This window comes from Ursus americanus, chromosome 10 (genome assembly GCF_024610735.1).
Source record: "Ursus americanus isolate L20-20 chromosome 10, mUrsAme1.1.p, whole genome shotgun sequence".
Classification (NCBI taxonomy): Eukaryota; Metazoa; Chordata; class Mammalia; order Carnivora; family Ursidae; genus Ursus; species Ursus americanus.
In genome coordinates this window covers 55,702,436-55,721,163 of record NC_142136.1, presented here as the reverse complement: position 1 = coordinate 55,721,163, position 18,728 = coordinate 55,702,436, and the positions used below count along the sequence as shown (strand labels likewise).

The following is an 18,728-nucleotide window of genomic DNA, read 5'->3' as shown; positions in this document are numbered from 1 at the left end:
TCAAAGCAGGCTTGAGGGTTCAAGGAGGGTTCTGGAGAAAGAGCCACTTGGCTAGGTGGACAGGGTTGTAAGAAGTAGGTGGGAAAAGGAGAGGGAGGCAGGTGTTGTCTATCAGGGTGGGAACAGGGGGGAAGAAGAAAAGCTCAGTGGCTCTGTATTAGTTTCCTAGAGCTGCCTGACAATATGCCACCAATTGGATGGCTTAACACAACAGAAATTTATCCCTTCACCATTCTGGAGCCCAGAAATTTGAAATCAAGATGGCAGCAGGGCCATGCTGCCTCTGAAGGCTGTAGGGGAGAATTGTTCCATGCGTCTCCTCTAGCTGCTGCTGTTTCCTGCAATCTTTGGTGTTCCTTGGCTTGTAGATGCCTCTTCCCCATCTCTGTCTCCCTCCTGACTTGGCATTCCTCCTGCGTCTCTCCACATTACCTTCCCTTTGTGCATGTCGGTCTCTGTGTTTCTTCTTTTCTTATAAGGATAATAGTCCCCTTAGCTTAACAGATTAAGGGCTCACTCTACTCCAATAGGACCTCATCTTCACTTATATTTTAATTATATTTGCAAAGACTATTTTTTACATCATGTCACACTTACAGATTCTGGCAGTTAGGATTTCAGGGTCTTTTGGGGGGACACAATTCAACCCATAGCAGCATCTATAGGGGTTAACTGGGAAATAGCACACCAGCCCTGAATGCCAAACTGAGGCCTTCAGATGTAGGCACTGGGAGCCCCTGAAGAAGTCTGAAGACCTGGGCATGGTGTAGAAGAGGGAGGCATGCTGAGAGCATAGAGAGAGATTCATAATTTAAATGAATTTGAAGAGAGGGAGCAAGATGTGAAATAGTGTGTACATTTTAAAAGTGATACAGCCTTATATATGTAGAGACTATATCTGGAAGAATCAGAAATCACAGTAGTTTCCTCTTAAAAGGGGGAACTCGGGGCCCTTGGGACAGGAGTGGGACTGGAGACTTAATTTTCCCTATAAAATCTCTTTAATTGCTTGCTTGCTTGACTTATTTTTTAGCTGTGTATGTGTATTACCTATACCATAACGAACATTGCAAAAAAGTAAAACTGAAAAACAGACGTGAGGCATTTTACCATGTAAAGCAGCCATAAGGTAACTTAAACAATTTTGTAATATTGTCATTAAAGAATAAATGTATTTGTTCTCCACATTTAGATTTCTTCATGTTGAGTTTTCTAGATCAGGCAACTGCTATGTATCAAAGGACCAGCCCTTGGTGTCCGCAGATAGGAATACCATCAGTGGGTCTGGGTGTTCGTGTACGCTTCTCTCCCTACTCCCGGCTGCCCGTTCTGGTGTCCTCGTTGCTTTAATCTGTGTTTTCCCCTTGCTTTAAAGTTTAAAGTCACACTCTCTTCCTCCACGAGTGAAGGATAAGAGTAATTGTGCTGCCAGTACTACCGAGAAGTAGGATGACCTTGTCCTCCATGCCAAAGGACCAGGACCTAGAGAACAACTTGACACATCTATTTCCAGACCTCCGGTGACTCCCCTGGAGAAAAAGAGGAGGCAGGGCTGTGCTGGTGGCTTCTTTCTGGCAGTGGTGAGTGGGAGAGGTAGATGGGGCATGTGGGTGAGGCCATGCACAAGTCTGGCTCAGAGGAGAAGCATCCAGTGAGAAATTTCTTTCTTTTTTTAAAGATTTTTTAAATTTATTTGACAGAGAGAGACACAGGGGGAGAGGGAACACAAGCAGGGGGAGTGGGAGAAGCAGGCTTCCCGTTGAGCAGGGAGCCCGATGCGGGACTTGATCCAAGGACCCTGGGATCATGACCTGAGCTGAAGACAGACATGTAACAACTGAGCCACCCAGGTGTCCCCAGTGAGAAATTTCTCCGGAGGGCATGAGATGAGAGCTGCCTTTCTTACTACAGCTCAAATTACTCCCTCTGCCTCCAGGCTGCTACATTCAAAGAGATAAGCATTAATATTACAGAGCCTGCTTTCCTCAGATGAGGCATCCTTGTCAATTTATCAGGGTTTTCCAGAACATTGCTACTGAAACTCCAAACAAGATAATGCTGCAAAAATCTGAATCTTGGCCTTCTTCATCTCCGGGCAGTTCACACAAAGGCAGACCTTGAAATTGGGTTTGAAGTTAAAATTAGGCAGAACATTTGCTTTGTTTTGAACTCCTTCCATTAAAGAGGTCAGAGTACACGGAGTAGAGAAGCCCTGCCCTTGCAGTGTGGGCCCCTATGGGCGTCCGGAGATTGGGCGCGGTGCCACGAGCCAGTGCAGGAGGCCTCGAGCCTGGGAGTTAATCGGTTACATTCAACACACTTGGGGAGCCCCAGTCCCAAGCCAGGTAGTGGGGAAAATAAATAAGGCATGGTTTTCAGTCTCTGGTGGGAAAAACATAAAAAAAAAAAAAAATCCAGGTCTATAATCCCTTATGCGTATTTCTGAAACCCCAAAAGCTCATGAAATTGAATTTTTTCCATAACCCATCTGGCAGAAAACTTGAACTGATGTGAGTCTATTTATATATATATCCTTTATTTATCCCCCTTAGTGTGACTCTTCAAATGTTTTGCTTAAGAAAAATTAATGGGATGTTGCTGCAGACCCCACTGGGGATGTTATATAACATTGTTGACTATGCACCGGATTTCTTTCCTAAAATCCAAAAAATTCAGAATATGAAGGCACCAAGGGGTTGGTATTAGGGCCTATGGACCTGTAATTGTTATAGAGCAGAAGAGCCTTCTTTCTCTGGCACCTGCTATCTTCTAGGAGAGGACTCAGGCTACATTGTCTCTGTTTATGGCAAAAAACTTTTGTAAGTAGCAGCGTCCACCCGGCTTTCTCTAGAACCGGGGTTTTGTCCTTTCCAGTTAGGATCCTATAGTTTCCTTAGGCTTTTTGAATAATTTTCTTTCTTCACTGTAAGTGTTGCCTTGCTAAGGACTTACCCCCTTTTCCTGTTATCCCCAAATTTCTCCTTGTAGGTATTGGTTAATCCGGGTACAGTCTGACTGTTTCTTTCAGAGCTCTAATTAATCTGTGTCCTACGTAAGCTATAGACTCCACTTGAAGCAGCGGTAGAGGGAAACCCAGGAGTCAGCCCCCAAGACAGGGAGACTCTGCTCTTCAGATAAAAACAGCCTCTGCGATCTTAATATAAGTGTTTCTAAATAGTGTTGATCTCTCATCCTCTCGTCCTCCCCCCTTTCTTCCTGTAGACAGACATTGGCTTGTTTCAAGTTTAACTTTGGCAAGTGCAAAGTTCTCTTTCTTTGGGAATGCGAGCTGGGATCAAAGTGTCCAGGCATCCAGTTCTCTCGCTTGAGCGGGACACAATGACTTGCGTGGTCCTCGTTCCTGCGAACTTTGTGGCCAGGGGAGGGGGTGTCCCCCTTGTGCTTCTCTGACATCTGAGACACAAATCACTGGCTGGAGGGTGTGGCAGCCTCTTCAAGGGGCTTGAGGGGGCTTTTTAAAATCTGCAGCATTGGATTCAGATACTTCTGTGTGGGGGACACTTGCCTGGACTAGAGGAGGACACAGGACCCGCGGAGTAGTTCCTGGATGGACGCACCCGATGGGAATGAAAGAGAAAGGCAGGAAGGCTTTAGTTTTCTAAGGAACATCCAGGAATGAAAAACATGGTATTCAAAGCAGCGAATACATTTTAATACTTTTTGTTAGCATTGTCTGTTTCCCACCCACTGCACGTAGGAAAGCTGGTAGAAAAGCAAAGAAAAGAAAAAAGCTAGTGTGATATTTTTAGAGATAGCATGTGAGAGAGTTCCTTTTACTATTTGAAATCTTCTTCTCTTTCTTCCCATTTAAAAAATTTATCCCCAAATGCAATTCTTCACAGAGAATTGAGAAAATATGGCCTAGTTACAGAAGAAAAGAAAAATTATCTTGCTGCCTAGAAATGACCATTTTTATTATTTTGGTGTATGCCCTTATTGACTTTTTTTTTTTTTTTAAATGATTTTTTATTACATTATGTTAGTCACCATACAGTACATCCCCGGTTTCCGATGTAAGGCTCGATGATTCATTAGTTGTGTATAACACCCAGTGCACCATGCAATACGTGCCCTCCTTACTACCCATCACCAGCCTATCCCATTCCCCCACCCCCCTCACCTCTGTAGCCCTCAGTTTGTTTCTCATTATTGACTTTTTTCTAAGCCTAGTTAAAACTTCAGTGGATTGATATACTTGCATGCATATAGTGTATATCTGTGCATGAAGCATGTGGGTCTATGAACAATTTCATAATGGCTTTTAAATTAAAAAATATGTCAAGTTCATCTCTCCGTGTTTCAATAAATTTACTCCAATTCATATTGTTCTGATTCTAGTGCTAAAGAAGAAGGACCTGTGCTTTCTTCTAGGGGTTTTATGGTTTCAGGTCTCACATTTAGGTCTTTAATCCATTTTGAGTTTATTTTTGTGTATGGTGTAAGAAAGTAATCTCATTTTATTCTTTCGCATATAGCTGCACAGTTTTCCCACCACAATTTATTGAAAAGACTGTCTTTCGCCCCATTGTATATTGCATCCTTTAAGGAGAATTTTGAAGTGTTAACGTGGCTAGTGAAGATGTCCAAGGACATTATGGGTGGGTGGGTCTATGTGATTAGGTCATCAGTGTTTGTTAATTGACACTTACTGAAGTTAGACTCTACCCTCTCACAGAGACAGGAGAGAGGGTTGTTATCTTCCTTGATATCTTCCTTGATGACTGCATTTCAAAGGAATGACTTCCTGATCCTTGAGAAGGACATTCCTGAGTTGTAAACTGGTTAAGAGGTTGGGAGATTTACATCTCCAGGGGGCAGAGAGAGAATTCACAGTGGAAAGTTTCCAAAGTAAATGCTCTACAAAAAAGGTCAGGGTACCACAGTCAGGAAGAAACCATGTAAAGTTTAGTCCAGCTTAGGGGAACATTAAGACCATCTTGGTCAGTGGAAAGCAGTGGCAAGCTGGCTGAGACCCTGGCAGACTTTGGAAGAAAGGGATCCCCTCGAGACCTGGTCAGTAGGGACTTAGAACATCTCTCCTGTGCCAAGAAGTGTTAATAAGTAAGTAGCTTAGTGCATTTTAAACTGCATTTGCATTAATTAATAAAGAAGACAGTTCAGCCCCTAATGGACTTTCAAAATCCAGGCCTTTTTACTGACAGCAGTCTTTCAGCAATTTATTCTGTTGCGAAAATTAATTTTTGAGCTTGAAACAAGATGCTAAGTGACTTTCGGCACAGGGGATGGTATGTTAGATGGAGAGGGACTAACAGAAAACAAAATGCTCTTTCAGTGCTCACGTGTAGGACTAATCAGACTCAAGAAAACCAGTTCTCTGGTCACTGTTCCTGGTGGTTGCTCTTCCCTCAGGAAGCTCCTGAAATACAGAGTGTGTGTATGTTTACAACTTTCACTTCACAGGAATGTATCGTTTAGCATTATGTCCTCGAGTTTCATCAATTTTGTCGAACAAGACAGAATTTCCTTCTTTTTGAAGGCTGAGTGATATTTCCTTGTATGGCCCTACCGTACTTTCTCTGTCCACTCATCCGTCAGTGGACGTGTAGATTGCTTCCACCTTATGGCTATTGGGAAGGATGCTGCAGTGGACACGGAGTACAGATAGCCTTCGAGATCCTGTTTTCAGTTCTTTCGGTTAAATACTCGAAGTGGGATTGAGGGAGAGGAAAACAACCCTGGAGGCTGAGGAGTAGATTTTGAAATCATTTTAATTTTCACTTCTTACAAGTAGTTTCCGATCAAAATGCTGGCGCTCAGTAGAAAAGGATTCATAGGGAATTTATGTAGAAACATGGAAGGTAGGTGTAAGGGTTTGAGAGTGAGAGAAACAAGAGTTTTAAATCTTGGGGGATTTCCTTCCCGCCCTCCCCAGGCTCATGCAGTGGGAGGTGGCTTAGTTGTGGGGAAAAAGCAAAGAAAGTTCTGGTGCTCGATTTCTGCAGGCTCTGGGCTAGTCGTCGCGCAGGGCCAGGCCCCTGAATTTGTTTGTGAAATGTGTGCATGGAGCCATCTGGCTTTCGCCAGATGCCCAGAGAAGTCTGTGGCTCAGAAGGAGCTGAGCACCACTGGCTGTCTTGCTCTGTCTGGTACTCACGGCGTGGCCTTGGGTAAATCGCTTGACCTTGAGGACACAGTTTCCTCATCTCAGCATGTCTCTGAGGGGATAATGATGAACATTTCACAGGTGTGGTATAAAGGCTAATAAGGAGATGAGACTATAAAGTGTTCTGGCATTTAAAGGCTTGTTTATTTTCTTTCTTTTTCCCTTCCCTCCCAAGCTTGTCAGAGTAGAGCCATTCTCTGGAGAATTAGGGAACAGTGGGTTCTGCTTTGAGCTCATCCTAAGAAATGTTAAGGCTAAAGTAATTTCAAAGTTACAGGAAGAAGAACCCCCAATAATTTAAAATTTAATACCCTTTGTGGCTGTGATCACTTACCAGAAGCAGCAACAAAAGCCCCAGAGAAGTGCATTCAGCTGGGACTCATTCTGGGAAGCATTTCCTAAGCTTAGGCCCACGCAGGGAAGCCACCGAGCACAAGGTCACACAGGCCCCGCTGTCAAAGACGCTCAAAGTGGGGCATACCTCACACTTGCTAATGAGGAACATGGGGGCTGCAGGAGTCCACTGAGCCTCTTGGGGGAGGCAGAGATGGACTCCTGCTTAGACTCCAGACAAATCTTTTCTGCTTATTTTGTGAGCATGAGCTCAGTTTTGTTGCATCTGAGGGGAGCTAACTAAAGATGTTAAATGAACGAGCAGTATGGACCTTCGTAACAGTTGGACGGGCTGTGGGAGCAGTTCCAACTCGGAAAGAAAGGACTCTAACAAATCCATAGTAGGACCCTCAGGTTTCCCATTTTAGCAAAATCACTGTTGAGATAAAATTGCAAGTATGAAATTATAAAGAGATGATCTGGCAGTTGGTTTGACTGTTTTCCTTCCCTCTCATTTATTTTGCATTTCAGGTAACCAACTAGCACATGATGATAAAAAGAGGATGCTGTGTCCTTTGCCTCCTGTCTACCGTGGCGGGTGTGTGAAATGAAGTGCTAACATGAGGCCACCGGAGAAACTTCCGGCGAAATGTAAGTGCAAACTCAGCTAGTAGAAAGGCACAGCGAGCTTTTTGTGTTATACATTTTTCCTTGCTCAAAATTTAACTGCAGTATTTACTCTGTAAATTAGAAACTTACTATAAATTCTAAATATTATACATATTCTATATATTTCCCACATGTAGTATATATTATACATATATTGTTTATATATTTATATTTTATATAAAGTAATTATAAATATGTATTTCCCATAGATAATATGTATTATATATTACATGTGGTCTTAAATTTTATCATATATTTAATATTACATATATTTGTTACATATAAAATAAAATTAAAAATCGCTTCCTTCTCCCACCAAGCCATGTATCTGCTTTGAAGCCTTTGGAAATCACCCCTACACAGATCTGGAAGGCAGCTAATTTGCACATGGTCACAGAATCAGTCAGGGTAATTCTCCAAACATGCTCACAACTTGACATGGATTTTTTTTCTATCTCAATTGCCAGCAGGTGTTTCTTAAGGAAAGAATGCTTTCACCTGACCAATTTCCTCGCATAGATTTGAGTCACATTGTGTTATCTTAAATTGCCCTGGTGAGTTAAATAATGTGTTGTCACGGAGCAGAGTTTTCAGTTTCTTTAGGGGCTGGATATTGTCCAGGTGCTCATTGAATAGAGAGATTTGGGCTGTTTTTACCTCATTATTAGAATGAGAATGAATCCCTCTTAGATTCTCATCTTAAAAGGTGCAGTCTCTCAACTAATGAGTTTATTTTTTTCTGAGATAGTAGACATAAGCTAAAGTGTTAGGAACTTCTTAGAACCGAAATACTATTTAGCTTTTCCTCCACAAAGAGTCTGCAATTCTAAATAAATCATTTGTTAATCTTATAAGGGTAGTATTTGATTCTATATGGAAACATCCTCAGGCAACTCATTTGTGTTTGATGTTCTCTCAGGAGTTCCATAGATTTTGATCACAGGCTCTTGTGTTTATGAACCCTCTTTACAAAATACAGCCTAGAGCGAGCAATTAAGATTTTAATTTTATGCAGCTTGATTGCTCTCCTTCAGTTAAAAGAAGTGAATAAATGCCTACATCGAAAAGAAACATTATTAACCTTTTCTTTGTTTATCAGGCTTGTATAGCTTGCATGAAAATACTCATGTAATGTTACAGATTGCCCTATCTTTTTGTTATGTGCTGTGAATTTTCTAACTTTCTGATAGTGGTTTGCATACAGCAGGCGCTCAGTATTTCTTATGAACTATTATAGTATGCACCTGTATTGCCTTTCTTTCTTTCTTTTTTTTTTTTTTTTTAAAGATTTTATCTATTTATTTGACAGAGAGAGAGACAGCCAGCGAGAGAGGGAACACAGGCAGGGGGAGTGAGAGAGGAAGAAGCAGGCTCCCAGCGGAGGAGCCTGACGTGGGGCTCGATCCCAGGACCCTGGGATCAGGCCCTGAGCCGAAGGCAGACGCTTAACGACTGCGCCACCCAGGCGCCCCTGCCTTTCTCACCTTATTGCAGCATAACACTGATCTTTCATTAAATTTTTTTAAGTAACAGCTTTACTAAGAAATAATTCACATACCATAAAATTCACCTACTTAAAGTGTACAAGTCAGTGGTTTTTAGTAGATTCACGGTCATGCAACCATCAGCAATATCTAATTTTAGGTCTTTTTCATCACCCCCCCCCCCCAAGCCCCGTACTCATTAGCAGTCACTCCTCATTTCCCTCCAAACTCTCTAAGCCAAAGGCAACCACTCATCTATTCTGTTTCTTTAGATTTGCCTATTCTGGACATTTCTTATAAATGAGATCGTACAATACGGCTGTGATTGGCTTCTTTCACGTAGCATAATGTTTTCAAGGTTTATCCACATTGTAGCATCGATCAGTACTTCATTTCTTTTTATTGCCAAATAATAGTCCACTTTATGCATATATCACATTCTGTGGATCCATTTATCGGTTGAAGGACATTTAATTTGCTTTCAGTTTTTGCCTGTTGTGAATAACGTTGCCATGAACATTTGTATACAAGTTTTCGTGTGGACGTATTTTCATTTCTCTTGGGTACATATCTAGCAATGGAATTGTCGGGTCATATGGTAACCTTATGTTTAACTTTTTGAGGGAATGCCAGATGGTTTTCTAAAGTGACTGCACCATTTACAATACCAGTGGCATTGCGTGAGAGTTCCAAGTTCTCTGCATGCTCACCAACACTGTTACTATCTGCCTTTTTGATCACAGCTGCCCGAGGAGAGGTAGAATGGTATCTCACTGGGATTTTGATTTGCATTTCCCTGATGGCTAATGTATATTGGACATTGGTTCATGTGCTTATTGGTTATTTGTATATCTCCTTTGGAGAAATGTCCTTTCAAATCCTTTGCCCCAAAATTAATTGGGTTGCTTGTTTCTTTTCATTATGGAGACATAAGAGTTCTTTATATAACCTAGATCTAAGTCTCTTATCACATATATGATTTGCAAGTAGTTTCTCCCCTTCAGTGGGTTATGTTTCTGCTTTCTTGATAGTGTCCTTTGAAGCACGTAAATTCTGAATTTTGACTAAGTCCAGTGGCTTTATTTTTTTTCTTCTGCTGTTGCCTGTGCTTTTGGTATTTCATTCTAACACACCATAGAGATTATGCTACGGGAAATCATCTTAGAAGGAATACTTCTTGGTTGTGTAATAATAAGTTCCCACTTGCACGAGGGTTCAAAATAGAGCTTTCTTTAGCACTGAGCCTAAGTAAAAATGTGATCTAGATGATGCTTGTTCTGTACCTCACGGTACGGCAGGTGTGCTTTCTGCAGCTGCCCTATAGTAGATGTCTCTGGTGTCCCACATCACGTCCCTCAGCCATGGCTGATTTCAGCCATGGCTACCAGGAACAGTGCCATGTGAGGTCAGGTGTCCCTAGAGTAAACAATACTCACTTAGGGGGAGACCAGCATGTCTTTCCACTTTCAGCTCTAGGGTCCTGTCCTATCAGTGCAGAATCCCACAAGTACAGTCAAAAGAACAGGGGAGTTATTGCCCTATAGGAGTCCTTTTCCAGTTGGGGATGGGAGACTATGGATAATTCTTCAATTTCCCTTTCTTTAGGCAGAAACAATCCTGGGAAGTGGAAGACCCCAGCAGAATGGGGCCCTGTGCTTGTATTTTTCCCCTCATCATTCTCCTGCTCCCTTCTTTCTGCACCCTGGGATAGTCTCCTGAATGGGTTTCCTGCTATCATGTCCTTCCCTCAGGCTTTGCTTTTGAGAGAACCCAAACTAAAACTAAATCCCGCTGCTGGTATCTCGTGCTGTCCTCCATCTCCTGAGCTGTCTCTGCAGAATCCTCATCCGAAACTCATTCAAGCCTTTCCCAAGTTTCTCTGTTTCAATAAATCTTCTGTGTACTGCATTTCACTTCTTTTGATCCAGTTAGGTGGTCATATAGCCAACCTGATAGAACGATGTTAGTCAAGGACTTACGTGCTTTTCATAGTCTCACCTCTGTGCCTTCTGGAACACTTGTATTTGAAAGAGGAACTTTGGTGACTTTCCTAAGCAGGGACTCCTGCAAATAGATGGAGGGAGCTGTTCTAGCAACAGCAACTCAACTTTTCTCTCCTTCCTAAATCACATCCTGAAGGTGACTATCTTCTGTCACATTTGAGACAATCTCGTGTTGACTATGTCCCCAACTAAGATTGTTTTATGTCTTTGCTGCAGACAATGGTTAAATTAAGTGTTATATCTAAGTGTGACTTAAGATACTGCTTTGATGAGTTAAGCTGGCTTGAAAGAAGCATAAATGTGGGGATGTTTTGATGGCCAGAGGACAGGTGCTATCGCGAGGCTGCAGGAAGAGACTGGAGTAGGTACAACAAGGAAAAGAGTAAGGTTAGAAACAAGGAACAGTAAGGGATAAAATGCACAAAGGATTGGACAAATAGTCACTTAAAACACATTTTTGGGTAGGTAAAGTCTTTCATAAAGGTTTGTTGAATGAATAAATGCATGAATAAACAATTTTTCCTTTTATACCAGTAAAGAATATATATACATATATCGTGTTTACCCTAGTCCTTGTAACATGAGATGATGATTTTAAAAATATATTTAGATACCCCTCCCTTCAAGAACTAGAGCTTAATTCCTCTCCCCTTGAGTTAGAGCTGGATTAGCAACTTGCTTCTAAGGAACATATTGAAGTTGAAGCGGTGGTGTGTAACTTTGGGGAACAAGTCATGCAAAGGCACTGTGTCTTCTGTCTTGGTCAGTCCCTCTCAAATTGTTCAGCTGGGATAAGCCCATAACCATGTTGCACTATGGAAAGGTTCACACAGTGAGGAACTGAATCCTCCAGACAGTAGCCATGTAAGTGAGCTTGGAAGTGGATCCGCCAGCTTCAGGTGAGCTCTCAGAAAACTGCAGCCCACGTCTCTCCCCGCCAAGAGATAGACTGCAACTTCATAATAGCCACCGAGCCAGGGGAATCTAACTAAACCACTTTTGGATTCCTGACCCTTCGAAACTGTGTAAGTTAATAAATATTTGTTGTTTTAAACTATTGAACTGCTAAGTTTTAGGATAATTTGTAGACAGCAATAGATTAATATCTATGGCCAAGCCTCAATAAATGGTAGTGGTGGTAGTAGTTGTGATGGTGAAGATGATGATGGATTATGATGGATGATAATGATGAATAAGAAGAGGAAGAGGAGGGGGGGAGGAAGAAGGGAGGAGGGAGGAGGGTGGGAGGAGGAGGAAGAAGGGAGGAGGGAGGAGGGGGGAAAGGAGGGAGAAAGAAGGTGAAAGAAGAAGATGATAAAAAAACCAAAACAAAACAGGAAGGTAATGATATTGACCCCAAAAATCTTCTGTTTGGGAGGAGAGAAAAAAGTCTTTGTTATAAACCTCTTTTACATTTTTTGCTTCTTCTTTGGCCAGCTTTTGTCTGAGCTGTGAGACAAAGAGTGCTGTGATGGTGCTGCAGGGGTGAGGCTCTTGCTGGTGAGTGGAGAAGTTCTAGTTGTTCGTGGCTGTGTTGGATTCTCCCACAGTATCTTGGCCCTGTGACACTTTATAAGAGGATACACATGAGTGATATTCCACTTTATACCACGCTCTGCCTCGGTGTCAATAGACACGTTTTTCACTCTCTTTGTGAAAGTACAAGCCACTGAGCTGTGAGTCAGTCTCACCAAAATTACCCATCAAGGACAAAATTCAGGTATAATCTAGAAATATGTGCTTGCTTATGCACAAAAGGCTGTTATGACTTCTGTCATCTTCATGCTTTAAAATAGAGATGAGACAAATTTGGGTTCCGCTGGTCACTAATCTTGGGTAGATGGCGGTGGAGGATTGTGTTATGGTAATGGCAATGACAATGACAATGATAATGATGATAATGGCCTCTATGTATAGAGCAGACATTTTACATAACCGTGTGTATCATCTGTTATGCTCATCACAGCCCTGATTACTAAGAAGAAGATTGCATTTCAAAGATGCTAATGAACCCATGGCTACTAGTAGTGTTGAGGCTGACTTGCAAACATGCTTCTGGTGATCTCCAAAGAATGATTTCTCTTGACTGTATCACATTGTCTCCCTTCCTTACTACACAACCGTAGCCCGAGGTTTAAGAGGGTAAACACTTGTATCCAGCTTATGGAACTGTTTGAACTTGATGGGTACAGATAGAAAGTTTGAGTTTTCTCAATCCTTTTTTCAGGTATGCTCTGTCCAGTCGCTTTCCCCCATCCATAAATGAGGTTGTTGGCAGCACGGTAGCTTTTCGATCACTCTTAGTGTTTGGTCAATGCAGTCTGTGGTAGGAAGTTCCTAAAACAGCTTCTGTGTTCGAGAGGCCCACAGAGCAAGGCGTGGAGATGGTCTTTGACCAACAGCCAGGGAGAAGCTGAGCCCTTCAGTGTAAGAGCATATGAGCAACTGAATGAGTGAGTGAGCTTGGAGTCTTTCTTCAGTTGAGCCTTAAGATGATTGCAGCCCCAGCCACTGACTGTAGCCTGAAACAGAGGGTCCAGCTAAGCTGTCCACAGATTCCTGTCTCACAGAAACTGTGCGATCATAAACGTCTGTTGTTTTCAGCCACTAAATTTGTTTTGCAGCAGTAGATAACAGTTTGATCCAGTTTAAGATTTTGATGTGACATCCAATTTAATGTTCGTTTCCTCTCCTTCTTTCTTCCCCCTTCTGGATGAGGTTCAAGAGACTTGCAGGACCTGCTCTTTCATTTCTTATCTCTGCCATTTTGGGTTCCTGTCACCCATGGTGGATTGGGGCTGGGTGTGGGAACATGGAAAGACACAAATATCTCGTACTCGACTGGTGTCTTTCTTCTTTATGCTGTTACTGTTTCTCTGGTTTTGACTAAATGTCTGTCAGACAAGTGTTCCCATACTGGCTCCCTCTGGGTTGTATGTATGGGTGAGTTCTCTGTAGAATGCTTCGGAGCTTCCTAGTTTCTTGGTCCTTTCTGATTCCCCCTGAGCAGTTTCCACACCAGATATTTGGGTTCAAGTTCTTATTGTTGGACTTCCCTCGCTATCAGTGGGATCTTGAATGGGTACCTACAAGGTGGTATAAGTCCAGCTACCTTCAGGGATGCACATTTTCCACTGTCCCTCTGCTACCAGCTCTCTCTGCCCTGCTGTTCCCACCAAATAGAATTGCCAGATTTGGTAAATAAAAACATGGAAAACCCTGTTACATTTGAATTTTAGGTAAACAATGAATGCTTTTTTAGTATAGGGAAGCTCCATGCATCTGTGTTTTGTCTGTCAACCCTATCCCCATACTCTTGAATTTTTCTCTAATAGCACACAGAGGAGAGATCCGACGGACCACTGAACTGAAATGCTAGTATCTCTCTGGTAGTTAGTAGAATGACCCTCTTGGTTGTCTCTTTGCTTGACTTGAGATGGGAACCACAGCGAAAGGAGGGACAAACTCATCATGAATACTAAATGCCCTTGATTTGTCTATTCAGTGGTTTCTTTGATTCTCAGGGGTGCATTTGTAGACTAACAGAGGAGTGGGCAGTGAATTTTGGGGGGTGTTCTTTGGGAGTGTCTGGCCCCAATTATGCATTGTGATGCTTTCTTGGACTCAGTGTGGGGAGGGCATGTCCTGAATCCGGGGAAATAGGAAACAAATTCGCCTCCATATCATGTGAGCAAGTTGGAGAGCGGCTGCATTAGGGCAATCCTAGATTTTCTCATCTAAGGTGTGATTTAACTTGCTTTTGTTATCCTGAGTCATCACCTATAATTCAATAGCGTGTGGGCTTAAAATTGTCAGAGTTTCCACGTGGTGAAAATGAATAAAATACCTTATTTAGCCTCCCTCCCTTTTCTGTGTTTAAATGTTTTGAAGCACTGTTTCCTTGATGCCTTTTTGAGAACTGGAATCTTCATTAAGGCATCTCTTCTTGAGTTGGTGAGACATTGGTAAGCTCTGATGTACCTACAGTTCTCTATTTTGTGGTCCCCCATTTTTTCCTTCCTGAATACCCTAAATTTACTCTGGTCTTCTTTGCCAATAGTGTTGCCAGGCCCTAACCCAGACCCCCCCAGAAGGGATCCAGGGATCCTGAGCTCACAGCTCAGGCCCTTCCAGGGAATCATCCTGGACTACAGAGACTGCCTCACTGCAAAGTTATACCCCCTGCTTGGCTGAGAAGGGGAGGCAGCTCACAGCCATGCCTGGTCCCTAAGGGAGGCTGAGGGGGAGGCAGAGAGGGATGCATGAGACAAAGACCTTGTCATTTTTTGGCATGTTTGGGACAATTTCATCTCCATTTCACAGGCCCTCCCTTGGGTTTGTCTGTGTCCTTTGTTGCAATTATATTGTTTCACTTCTGTACTTTTTCCTGCTTTCCCCCCCTCTTTTCTTCTATTTTATACTGAAATTTCCTTATCAGTTTGGAAAAGACAACAGGATTAAATTCCATTTTTATTTAAAATGTTTTTTTCCTGGATTCTTCTCAAAACTAGCTTGAAAACACATGTTTATTACAAAATGCTTAAATTCTGTAATTTCTGTTAACATTGTTTTCTACTGTATTTTTACTCAGAAGTTGCTTGGAAACTTCATTTTTATCCCAGCAGGCATTCTGTACTTTCCTGTTAAGTCTTTCTTTTATTAGATTTTTCCAAAAAATTAGCTTGGAAACACAGCTTTTCATCACAACAGGCTTAAATATCCTCATTTTCAGCAGAATGTAGGCTCATTTGGATGAAAATAATTTTCCCAAGCTAAGTTTCAGGAAAAAAAATATGGTATAGATCACCTTTTCAACAGAAAAGTGTTCAACTGAAGAACTCGGTGATAATCACATTTGCAAGACAGTTAAAGATGAATCCTTTCCTACTAGGTCTGAAAGATTCTTTCCCCAAGGAATGTTTTTGATAATAATTTAGAAATAGATTCAGCTCAGTATGTTTTGTAGGTATTAACATCTAACAGGATTCATGGCATCATACTTGTCAAAAGTCTGGCCTGTCCTTTAATGACATTCTTAACAATCCAGCTGTTCTGTCCCCAGTCTTGTCTTGTCCCCCCTCCTCCACCTCCCCTCCTTCAACACCTTTAAAAACATTGTCTGTCCTACATGGGTAATCTGGTGATGCCATTCTCCGGTTTAAATTTTTAATGGGCTTTCCATCATCAAGAAAGTGGTTTTTAAACTATGTTCTGCGGGGTGCTTGGGTTCTGTGGGGGGTTCAGAGGCTGCTGTTGACACGGGGCAAGCCCAGAGGGGGGTCTGGGTCACAGGGGCTTCAGGCCCCCAAATTCCTCATTAGCCAGAACAGTTCTGATGGGTTCTGGGCTACATAGCGCCAGGATTTCCTGTGCATTTCCCTCCTATAAATGATTCTAGGCAGTTTTTTTTTTTTTTAAAGATTTTATTTATTTACTTGACAGAGACAGAGACAGCCAGCGAGAGAGGGAACACAAGCAGGGGGAGTGGGAGAGGAAGAAGCAGGCTCACAGAGGAGGAGCCTGATGTGGGGCTCGATCCCAGAACGCCAGGATCACGCCCTGAGCTGAAGGCAGATGCCTAACCGCTGTGCCACCCAGGCGCCCCTCTAGGCAGTTTTTAAAAACCCCATTTTCAGTGGTATGAGTTGCAAATATTTTTTCCCCTCACTTTGTGTCTCTATAGATACTGGAGGGCAGTTATGGCCATAGACCCTTTATTTTTCCATTTTAACCAGAACAACAACTGAAATTAACACATGCCAAATTAAGAGGAAGTTTAACATCTTCTTTTTAGGATACCCCCTGATATTTTATGGACTCTTAGAACTAACGTGATCTGGAAGTTGAGTTTAGTCAGGGCAACAGGAGATGGGACAAATACTGCCATTACTCCTTGCAGCCACATGATGTCACTGTGGACAACTGGCCATTTTGACAGATTTCGTAGGTCTGCTTCTGGCTCACAGCTACGCAAGCCACAGAGAATCCTCAAAGAAAAGTCTGTGTGGTGGGTAATTCACTGACTCTGTATTGTGCTTAGGTAAGGGGATCCCACACCTGAATTCCCAGGGACATAGATCTGGATACTTACTTCTTTTGGGCCCATGTAAAGTCATCTTCTAAGGTACCAGAAGCCCCAAGAACACTGTTAATGAACTGACTCTGGGATCTGCTCCTTGTGAAACAGTCCCCTATGTCTTGCTGCTAATTCATATTAGTAGGAGTTGGACAGCTTTTCACCTGTCTAGCTCTTAAACTACAAAGGGTCTTATTATGTTAACTTTATTGGAGGATAGCACTTTATACCCCTTCCCCTCTTACTGACTCCCGGATGGCTTCCAGGGACAGCAATACGTTCACTATAAGCCTTGCATTCCATGGTTTTCTCCCCTTCCTGGAGAATCAAGATGACTTTCTGGAAACCCTTGCTAGAGAAGATGATGACTCCTCACCCTCCTCCACCCTTTTAAGTTTTAGTCTTTAGCAGAACATTCTCCAAATGATCATAGTCACTTCCTTTGAGAAGTTAATATCTGGTAAAAGAGAAAAAGACAAGCTTAAATTTTTTAAATTTTTATAAGTAAAACAAAAGAGGAAGGGAATATGTAAGATGCTGGAAGAATTGTTGGGGGTCAAGATTGTGAAGGATTTGGGCGCCTGGGTGGCTCAGTCAGTTAAGCATCTGCCTTCAGCTCAGGTCATGAACCAGGGGTCCTGGGATAGAGTCCAGCATCAGGCTCCCTGCTCAGTGGGGAGCCTGCTTCTCCCTCTCCCTCTGCCTGCTGCCCCCCCCCCCCCGCTTGTGCTCTCTCCCTCTCTCTCTCTGTCAAATAAATAAATAAAATCCTTAAAAAAATATTGTGAAGGATCTTATATATCCTAGTATGTAAATTTTATTCAACTAATAGAAAGTCAGAAGAGATCTTTAAACATCAGAGAGACAGGATCAATTTTGTTTTTAGACAACTACTTTCAGAGGTTGTATGGAAGATGATGAACTCTGTAGGGAGAGACCAGTGGTAGGGAGACTTCTTAGGCAATGGGTTATCGTGACAGTTTAGGCAAGAAATGTTGAGGGCTTGGACCAGTGCAGTCCTAGTGAGGCTGAAGAGGAATGATGAGTTCTGAAGATTTTCTGAGGTGAAATTGATAGAAATTGGTGAGACTGTGAGAGTCAAAAAGAGGAGAAGGCAAGGCTGGCCCTAAGAGTTTGGACGTTGATACCATATTGAATGTAGTGAGTTTTGGATAGAGAAAAGTTTTGTAAGGAAAGAGGGTAAGTACTGTTTGGGGACATTGGATTGGAAAGATATTTCATTGGGTATAGAATTCTAGGGTTGGTAGTTTTTTCTTCCAACATATTGTATGTGTCATTCTAGCTTTCACTGCAACTATTATATTAAGAAGTCAGCCAAAATTCTTATTGCTGTTGATTTGAATATAATGGGTCTATTCATTTCTGTTTTTCAGATTTTTCTCTTCATCTTCATTTTTTAGCATTTTAACTGACGTGCCTAGTGTGGTTTTCTTTGTGTTTTCTTGCTTGGCTGGATAGTTATCCTGTTTTGCTGAGGTTTTCGAATGTGTGGTGTTGTGTCTTTTTTTACAAGTTTTGGAAAATTATTGGCCATTATGTCTACAATTATTTGTTCTGAACGTTCCATTCTCTCTCTCATCTCTGTAGGCCATTCCAACTAATGTATTAGAAAACTTGGTATTGTCCTAGATGCCTTTCACATTGTGTTCTGTTTTTTTGTTTTCAATTCTTTTTTCTTTATTCTCCAGTTTGGATAATTTAATTGACCAGTCTTCAAGTTCATGAATCTATTTTTCTGTTGTTCAATCTGATATTAATTAAGCCTTTCTAATGCATTCTTAATTTAAGACACTCTATTTTCCAGTCTTAGGCTATCCATTGGTTAGTTTTTAGAAATTCTACTTCTCTGTAGAAGTTGTCCATCTTTTCATTTGCTTTGTCCATCTTTTCCTCTCATTTAACCTATTTATAAGAGTTAATTTCAAGTGCTTGTCATTTAATTCCAATAACTTGTTTATCTGTAGGTCTCTTCCCATTGATTGTTTTTTAATTTTTCT

The 18,728-nt window shown here is 41.9% G+C and overlaps 1 long non-coding RNA gene across 5 annotated transcripts in view; it reads left to right on the top strand.

The window, feature by feature from the left end:
- The window catches only part of LOC123791839 (uncharacterized), a 337,103-nt gene that overhangs the window by 140,055 nt on the left and 178,320 nt on the right, over positions 1 to 18,728 (top strand). For 3 of the 5 annotated variants that reach the window (XR_015725953.1, XR_015725952.1, XR_015725951.1), the window contains exon 2: positions 7,010 to 7,129. This is a non-coding gene — a long non-coding RNA (uncharacterized LOC123791839). Of the gene's footprint in view, positions 1 to 109; positions 1,581 to 4,003; positions 5,083 to 7,009; positions 7,130 to 18,728 lie in introns of those variants that run through there. The other 2 variants (XR_015725954.1, XR_015725955.1) reach the window with 2 other exon arrangements.